The following is an 8,441-nucleotide window of genomic DNA, read 5'->3' as shown; positions in this document are numbered from 1 at the left end:
ATTTGAACCTAGCACTTTTCGGTCTGCAAGTTCAGCAGCTCAGCGCTTTAACACACTGTGCCACCAGAGGCCCCAAAAATATATATATATATATACAAAACTGGGTCATAAAAACAGAACATAGAAATGTTAGTTAAAAAAAAAACCCAAAAGGTAGTTTGACTTCTCCAGGGATTAACATACTCTCTGTCCTCCATACAAGAATGGCTCTCGACTTATATAAAAATCAACTGATACATGAGTATATATGGCAACCTGTTTACAGTATTAGAACAATTCACCCCACAGTACAAAAATAAAATGCAATTTATTTTTTAAAAAGCCCTACCTTTGAGCTGAGGGTTGTAGGTCAGAACTTGGGTCAAAGTTTGGCTGAAGAAGTCTTGCAGGGCCTCAGGCAGGACCAGGCCTTGGTAGGCACTCACAGTAAACACATGGAGCCTATATATATACAAAATAAAATGTACAAAAATAAAATGCAATTTATCTATCTATCTATCTATCTATCTATCTATCTATCTATCTATCTATCTATCTATATACACACACACACAGTAGAGTCTCACTTATCCAAGCTAAATGGGCTGGCAGAAGCTTGGATAAGTGAATATCTTGGATAATAAGGAGGGATTAAGGAAATAATAATAATAATAATAATAATAATAAAACTTTATTTATACCCCGCCACCATCTGCCCGTGGGGACTCGGGGCGGGTCACAATGTTACAAAAGTAACAGCGCAAATACATTAACAATATACACAGTTTAAAACACAAGAAGATGATAAAACAGAAGTTAAAACAAAGGTTTATACAACAGTAATAATACAACAGTAATAATATCAAACAACCACCAATGCCATTCAGTGGGGGGAAAGCCTATTAAACATCAAATTAGGTTATGATTTTACTAATTAAGCACCCAAACATCACGTTATACAACGAATTTGACAGAAAAAGTATTTCAATACGCAGTAATGTTATGTTGTAATTACCGTATTTACGAATTTAGCACCAAAATATCATAATATATTGCAAACATTGACTACAAAAATGGCTTGGATAATCCAGAGGCTTGGATAAGCGAGGTTTGGATAAGTGAGACTCTACTGTATGTATGTATGTATGTATATATATGTGTGTGTGTGTGTGTGTATATATATATATATGCAATATATATACAATATATATATATATATATATGTATAATAAATTGCATTTTATTTTTGTACATTTTATTTTGTGTGTGTGTGTGTGTGTGTGTGTGTGTGTGTGTGTATGTGTGTGTGTGTGTGTGTGTGTGTGTGTGTGTGTGTGTGTGTATATATATATATATATATATATATATATATATATATATATATATAAAAATTAGAGAAAGAAAATCTCTTAGTGCTCAAGAAGAAAGGCTCTCCCCAAACACGGTTTGGTTTAATGCAAACAAAAAAATAGTATCTTCCATCCCTTCTCTTTTATCCAACTCAGCTAAATAATAATAATAATAATAATAATAATAATAATAATAATAATAATAATAATAATAATAATAATAATTTCATCCAAAAATACATCACACAGTCCTAAATGCTTGGGAAGTGTTCGACTTGTGATTTTGTGATACGAAATCCAGCATATCTATCTTGTTTGCTGTGTCATACAATAAAATAATAATAGAGGAAATAAAAATAAAAATAGAGGAAAGAAGAAGAAGAAGAAGAAATAAAACAATAAGAATTATTATTATATATTATATTATTATTATTATATTATTATATATATTGGAGTCATGGTGGCTCAATGGGTTAAACCCTTGTGCCAGTTGAACTGCTGACCTGAAGGTTTGCGGTTCAAATCTGCAAGATGGTGTGAGCTCCTGTCTGTCAGCTCTAGCTTGTGGGGACATGAGAAGCCTCCCAGCAGGATGATATATACACCCCACTTGCCTAGTTTCCAACAGACCTCACAACCTCTGACATAGATCATAGCAACCCCTATGACATAGATCATAGCAAAATAAAACGGTAAAATGGTAAAACAAACATCCCCACTATTAGATAGAAAGGGGGCCGGTCAAGTCAAAAAATGCAAAAGTATACAAAATGCAAAAAATACAAAACCTTTTAATAAGGTATCTGGGCAAAGTGTTGAGGAGTTATCTAGAAGAGTTGGGGTAGGGAGTCAAGTTGTTTCCAATACCGGGGCAAAACAAAATGCAGAAAAGCGGTATTTCTATAGGAGGGGTCTGTCGTGGGGTTAATTATTCCAATGCACACTGGAAAAGCCATGTTTTTAACTGTTTACTAAATACATATAAGCAAAGACCACCAGCACTGAAGCGATGATTCTCTGCCTTCAACTTCGTGGGACCGGATGCCAAGTTGTCCAAAGGTCCGATCACCGTCTCGCAAAGCAGTTACTCTACTCTCAGTTCAAGAATGGAAAATGGAATTTCAGAGGACAGATGGGCTTAGAGCTAACCATAAAAATGTGGCAGGAACATGGCGAGAGAACTAGGAAGCCCTGACTTTCGATCATTGGAACTGGAGGTCAGCTGTTACCAACAGTGCTGTGGATTTTGCAGAGGCACGAATGAAGGGGAAAAGAGAGATACGTCCCAAGCAAACCCTTGTCGGGACCACCTTCTATCTGGAAATGTATGTCCTCAATGCAAAAGATAGAGCCCCCGGTGACACAATGGGCTAAATCCTTGTGCCGGCAGGACTGCTGACCCACAGGTTGCCGGGAGAGCAGGTGACTTCCCTCTGTCAACTCCAGCTCCCCATGCAGGGACATGAGATAAGCCAACCACAAGGATCGTAAAACATCAAAACATTCACCTCTGGGCAACATCCTTGCAGACAACGAATTCTCTCACATCAGAAGCAACTTGCAGTTTCTCAAGTTGCTCCTGACACACACAAAAACTGCAAAAGACTATGCGGATCCAGAATAGGCCTTTACAGCTATTTGAAGACCCACTACCAAGTCTTGGAAGACAATCATACTCGGCCACAGGTGATAGATGATGATGATGATATAACATACAATAATAATTATTCTTATTATTTTATTTTTATTTTTATACCCAGCCCCATCTCCCCAAAGGGACTTGGGGCAGCTTACATGGGGCCAAGCCCAGGATAAACAAACAATGTAAAAACACAACAATAAAACAAATCAATCAACAATAGAATAGATCATAAAAACTAATAAGATCACATACCCTGTTTCCCTGAAAGTAAGACATCCCCAAAAAATAAGACCTAGTAGACGTTTTGCTAAATTGCTAAATATAAGGCCTCCCCTGAAAGTAAGACCTAGCAAAGTTTTTGTTTGGAAGCATGCCCGGCGCCCGTCAAACAAAACACCGTAGCATGCAGGGTTGGTAAATGTACATAATAATAATAATAATAATAATGTATCACACAGTCCTAGACACTTGGGAAGTGTTCGACTTGTGATTTTGCAATACGAAATCCAGCATATCTATCTTGTTTGCTGTGTCATAATAAAATAATAATAATAATAATAATAATAATAATAATAATAATAATAATAATAAATACATCACACAGTCCTAGACACTTGGGAAGTGTTTGACTTGTGATTTTGTGATACGAAATCCAGCATATCTATCTTGTTTGCTGCGTCATACAATAAAATAAAATAATAATAATAATTATTATTTTATTTTTATACCCCGCCTCCATCTCCCCAGAGGGACTTGGGGCGGCTTACATACCAGTTGTATATGTAAATAATGGTAGTAACAAGAAATTCTTGACAGGGGTCACAGTTTGTCTGGTTTAGTTATGTTGGTTTGTGATGACAACTTCTGTACAGTATAGAATAAATGTTCATTTTTTTTTGTTCAACAATGGATATGAATTCTTCTTCATAGAAAAATAAGACATCCCCTGAAAATAAGACCTAGCGCATCTTTGGGAGTAAAAAATAATATAAGACACTGTCTTATTTTCGGGGAAACACGGTAAAATAGTCATACTTTAGTAAAATCCAGGATTGGCTCCTAAAAGGAACTGGGCCAAAAAAAAAATACTCACAAGACCACACTAGTATAAAGCAGGTTAAAACTCACAAGTCAAAATTCAATGGGTAATTGTGGCAGAGGACATAGCAAATTCCTGAGATGTCTCTTTGGGTCCGCCAATGCAAACCTGTATGGTTAGGACCATAAATGAGGCAATTTAATGTCAGAACTCATGATCTATCTTAGGCTCTTACCTTAAACCATTCTGCGTAAGGCATGAAAACGGCAGGACCCTCCAGGCCAGCCTGGCGCGCGATCAGGAACGCCGTCATCATGCTTTCCAAGTCATAGTCCTCAAAGCCTTTCTTCAGCAGATGGCTCAGGAAGTCTGGGAAAAAGACTTCCCCATAACACACACGTCTCCCACCTTTTTCCCAAAGTGAAAACAAAACAGTATGTGGGCTCAAAATGCCAAAGTCCGATCCAACCACGGACTCGGTATCTACCTTTAATCAGTGGTGCGGCTCCCGACTGGCAGACCAGCAGCGTGGAAACGCAGGAGAGGACGTGATGCCAGTTGACTTCGCTCGTCTCCAGGACGTGCTGCAAATGGCGGACCAACTCCTCCGGCTTGAAGGGCACAAACAACTACAAGGGGAGACAAAGCCAGAAACGCCTTTCACCATCCAAGCAAGGAAGATGGAAAACCATCTCAAGAGTCAGCAGATAGTTTGCTCCTGAGTGAGCAGTGTTATGTTTGGTTGGAGGCCAAAGTGGTTGAGGGGTGTCGCACCTCAGAATAGTTCACCTTGCTATTGACAGTCTTTTGTAGTTTTATTGAGCAAAAGCAGTATACTGTATATACTCGAGTATAAGCCTAGTTTTTCAGCCCTTTTTTTAAGACTGAAAAAGACCCCTCGGCTTATACTCAGGTGAGAGTCCTGGATGGCTTATATTTGGGTCAGCTTATACTCAAGAATATATGGTATATTTATTATTTTTCTCTATTATTATTGGTATTATTACATTTATTATTTTTCTCTATTATTGTTGCTACTACAGTAGAGTCTCATCCAACATAAACGGGCCAGCAGAATGTTGGATAAGTGAATAAGTTGGATAATAAGGAGAGATTAAGAAAAAGCATATTAAACATCAAAATAGTTTATGATTTTACTAATTAAGCACCAAAACATCATGTTATACAACAAATTTGACAGAAAAAGTAGTTCATTACACATTAATGCTATGTAGTAATTACTGTATTTACGAATTTAGCACCAAAATATCATGATATATTGAAAACATTGACTACAAAAATGTGTTGGATAATCCAGAACGTTGGATAAGTGAGTGTTGGATAAGTGAGATTCTACTGTATTGCATTTATTTTTCCTTTGCTTTTCCATTTTCTCTTTTTTGTTGTTGTTTTGTTTTGGGTTTTGTTGTTTTTTCACTCAGTGCACTTTGCCCAATCCATTGTATGATTTTATTAACCATCATCATCATCATCATCATCATCATCATCATTTAATTACTTATTAATCGCCCTCCATCCAAGATGCTCTAGGCGATTTACAAGATAAAATTGTAAAGGATAAAAATACATACATACAAATATTGATAAAATTAACATAGATTAAAAGCTCTAGTAAAGAGCTAGGTCTTGAGTGCTAGGGTATTGCTGTGTTTTATCATGTGTTTTATAATGACTGTGATTTTATTTTATGCCTTTTAATTTTATTTTTGTGTTTTTTGTATTTGATACTCTGTATGCTGGTTTTATATCTGTGAGCCGCCCCGAGTCCCTCTGGGGAGATGGTGGCGGGGTATAAAAATAAAATTATTATTATTATTATTATTATTGACACAACGACGTTGTATGACACAGCAAACAAGATAGATATGCTGGGTTTCGTTTCACAAAATCACAAGTCGAACACTTCCCAAGTGTCTAGGACTGTGTGATGTATTTTCGGATGATGCGTGCAGATCCCAGCAGGGTGGCTTTTTGCAGTTGGCAGATCGTAATTTTGTCAATGTCTATTGTTTCCAAATGCCGGCTGAGATCTTTTGGCACGGCACCCAGTGTGCCCATCACCACCGGGACCACCTGCACTGGTTTCTGCCAGAGTCTTTGAAGTTCAATCTTGAGGTCCTGATAGCGGCTGAGTTTTTCCTGTTGTTTTTCGTCAATGCGACTGTCACCTGGGATGGCAACATCAATGATCCAAACCTTGTTCTTTTCCACAACTGTGATGTCTGGTGTGTTGTGTTCCAGAACTTTGTCAGTCTGGATTCGGAAGTCCCACAGTATCTTTGCGTGCTCATTTTCCAATACTTTTGCAGGTTTGTGATCCCACCAGTTCTTTGCTGCTGGCAGGTGGTACTTGAGGCATAAGTTCCAATGAATCATGATGACTGAGGGCTGTGCTGGCGGTAGTGTAACTACCGGCAGGTCCAACCAAGCCAGAGAGGCCTCAGCTGAGGAGCACAACCAAGAGCACCTAACCCATTAGCATTATGGAGAATCAAACCCAAACGAAGTCTATACTGGCTCGGTCGTCACCCAGGATAAAAAGGACCGCGGTGGATGCTGCTGATTCTGGACATCCATCGACAAGTGGGCTACGGAATCATCAAAACCCAAATGAACAGTCACAGAAGCGGCAGAAATACACAATGCCAGAAAACCGCACAATTATTATTATTATTATTATTATTATTATTATTATTATTATTATTATTTTACTCTATTATTATTATTATTACATTTATTATTTCACTCTGATCTTATTATAATTATTATTATTACTATTATTGCATTTATTATTTTACTCTATTATTACATGTATTATTTTCCTGTATTTATTATTATTATTACTATTATTTCAGGTATTATTTTACTCTATTATTATTAAAAGGATACATAAGCACATTTACACTGAAGAAGATGAGAATAATGATTTGATCAGAGTTGGACAGTCTTATCTTAAATTTGAACTTTATGTAAATATTCAAAAACATTTAACCTACTGATGCCTCAATTAATGTAATTTTATTGGTATCTATTTTTATTTCTGAAATTTACCACCCTCGGCTTATACTGGAGTCAATGTTTTCCCAGTTTTTTTGTGGTAAAAACTGGTTAATAATAATAATAATAATAATAATAATAATAATAATAATAATAATAATAATAATACATTTATTTGTATCTCGCCACCATCTCCCCCAGAGGGGACTCGGGGCGGCTCACAGAAATATCAAATACAAAACAATAACAATATTCAATACATCAATAAACAATAACATGCACCCATTGTAATATTTGCACATTAACCAAAAAGAATAAAAACACACTTATTAAAAACATAGAATTTAAAAACAGTGAGGTTGCAATAGTAGATTAGCAAAGTGCACATCATAGGTTGTAAACTCAAAACATAGATCTATATATATAAAAGAGTGATGGCATCACGGCGATCCACAAAACAACAAAACTTTTTTGTGGCTTATATTCGGGTCGGCTTATACTCGAGTATATATGGTAGTTTTTAAAAGGAGCAGGACGACTGTGAAATGCTTGCAGTCAAACCCCAATTAAGGAAGACTTACTTTGCGGTAGAGCAAGGCGAGCACCGCATTTGTCCGAGCAAAGCTCCACTCTCTCTGGAGAGGAATGGCATCGGAAACTGATGGAAAGAAAAAGAAAACTCAATTCACACAATGTAAGGCCAGGGCTGCTAATCAATTTTTTAAATTGTGTCAGAAGCGACTTGAGAACATATTGCAAGTCGCTTCTGGTGTGAGAGATTTGGCCATGTACAAAGACGTTGTCCAAGCGATGTCAGAATGTGTTACCATCCTGCTGGGAGTCTTCACGCATGTTCCCACAAGCTAGAGCTGACAGATGGGAGCTCATCCCATCTCACGGATTCGAACCGGCAACCTTCAGGTCAGCAACCCAACCTTTAGGTCAGCAGTCCATCTGGCACAAGGGTTTAACCCACTGCACCACCACGGCTCCTTTATCTGCAACTGATAAATAAAAATAACCAACAGTTCCAATAGAATTGGAATAAGGCAGTCAATGATTTCTAAAGGCGTCTGTAACTTCAAGGCCTTTTATGCACAGGACATTCAATGAAGGCGACGTCAAGAGGACATGGACTCTCTCGCTGGCTGCTTAACAGCTAGCATCCTATTTATTTATTTATGAAACTTATACCTCACCTTTATTTATTTATTTAGTTATTTATTTGCATCATTTTTACCCTGCCTTTCTCCCAGGGGGGACTCAAGGCGGCTTACAATAAATAGGCAAAAATTCAATGCCTAAAAACAGTGTACAAAACAACAATTCATATAAAACAGATACCATTACAAAATAAAATCACATTATATAAAATTTTAAGCATATCCAAGATTAAAATCCATTCACATCCAGA

At 37.0% G+C, this 8,441-nt stretch overlaps 1 protein-coding gene and 1 long non-coding RNA gene across 6 annotated transcripts in view; both read right to left on the bottom strand.

Annotated features, from left to right (window-relative positions):
- Nucleotides 1-8,441, bottom strand: part of LOC134294703 (transforming acidic coiled-coil-containing protein 3-like) — a 755,386-nt gene that overhangs the window by 668,993 nt on the left and 77,952 nt on the right. The gene's annotated exons all lie outside the window — the stretch shown is intronic.
- Nucleotides 3,057-7,687, bottom strand: LOC134294762 (uncharacterized). Its single transcript, XR_010001454.1, has 3 exons — nt 7,609-7,687; nt 4,497-4,638; nt 3,057-4,378 (listed from the first exon to the last, which is right to left on the bottom strand). It is a non-coding gene; the product is annotated as an uncharacterized LOC134294762 (long non-coding RNA).

This window comes from Anolis carolinensis, unplaced genomic scaffold (genome assembly GCF_035594765.1).
Source record: "Anolis carolinensis isolate JA03-04 unplaced genomic scaffold, rAnoCar3.1.pri scaffold_19, whole genome shotgun sequence".
In the NCBI taxonomy this organism is placed as follows: domain Eukaryota; kingdom Metazoa; phylum Chordata; class Lepidosauria; order Squamata; family Dactyloidae; genus Anolis; species Anolis carolinensis.
This window is presented reverse-complemented; position numbering and strand designations above follow the sequence as displayed.